Source organism: Sinocyclocheilus rhinocerous, unplaced genomic scaffold (genome assembly GCF_001515625.1).
Source record: "Sinocyclocheilus rhinocerous isolate Xijiao unplaced genomic scaffold, SAMN03320098_v1.1 scaffold166, whole genome shotgun sequence".
NCBI classification, from domain to species: domain Eukaryota; kingdom Metazoa; phylum Chordata; class Actinopteri; order Cypriniformes; family Cyprinidae; genus Sinocyclocheilus; species Sinocyclocheilus rhinocerous.
Genome location: NW_015633186.1, coordinates 2,925,566 through 2,926,184, shown reverse-complemented (window position 1 = coordinate 2,926,184; position 619 = coordinate 2,925,566). Strand labels below are relative to the sequence as shown.

At 29.4% G+C, this 619-nt stretch overlaps 1 protein-coding gene across 2 annotated transcripts in view; it reads right to left on the bottom strand.

Moving 5' to 3' along the window:
• Window positions 1-619, bottom strand: part of LOC107743689 (ubiquitin carboxyl-terminal hydrolase 32) — a 69,054-nt gene that overhangs the window by 40,549 nt on the left and 27,886 nt on the right. The window lies entirely within an intron of this gene.

Here is a 619-nt window from a genome sequence, read left to right as displayed (position 1 = left end):
TTCTAAATCAACATTTGGAGGTGATAAATGCTATATTAAGGCAATTATAATAGAGCATTTTATGCTGTTCCCCGAGCCTGTCAATCAACATTAGCGCGCCACCCACAGGATAACGCAAGGACATCTCTGCCAAAATTTTGTCCGCATGTGTTCAGAGATTAGAATATAAAGTTTACAAAATGTTTTTCATATATTAGTGCTAATATCTATCTATATCTATCTATCTATCTATCTATATACTATATACACTACTGTAAAAGTTTGGGATCAGAACGATTTTTAATGTTTATTAAAGGAGTTTCTTATGCTCATCAAATCTGCATTTATTAGATCAAAAATACAGAAAAAATTGAATATTGTGAAATTTTATTATGATGTAAAATAACGTTTTTCTATTTGAATATACATTAAAATCTAATTTATTCCTGTGATCAAAGCTGAATTTTCAGCATCATTACTCCAGTCTTCAGTGTCACATGATCCTTCAGAAATCATTCTAATATGCTGATTTATTATCAGTGCTGGAAACTGTTGTGCTGCTTAATATTTTTTTGGAACCTATGATACTTTTTTTCAGGATTCTTTGATGAATAAAAAGTTAAAAAGAAGAGCATTTATT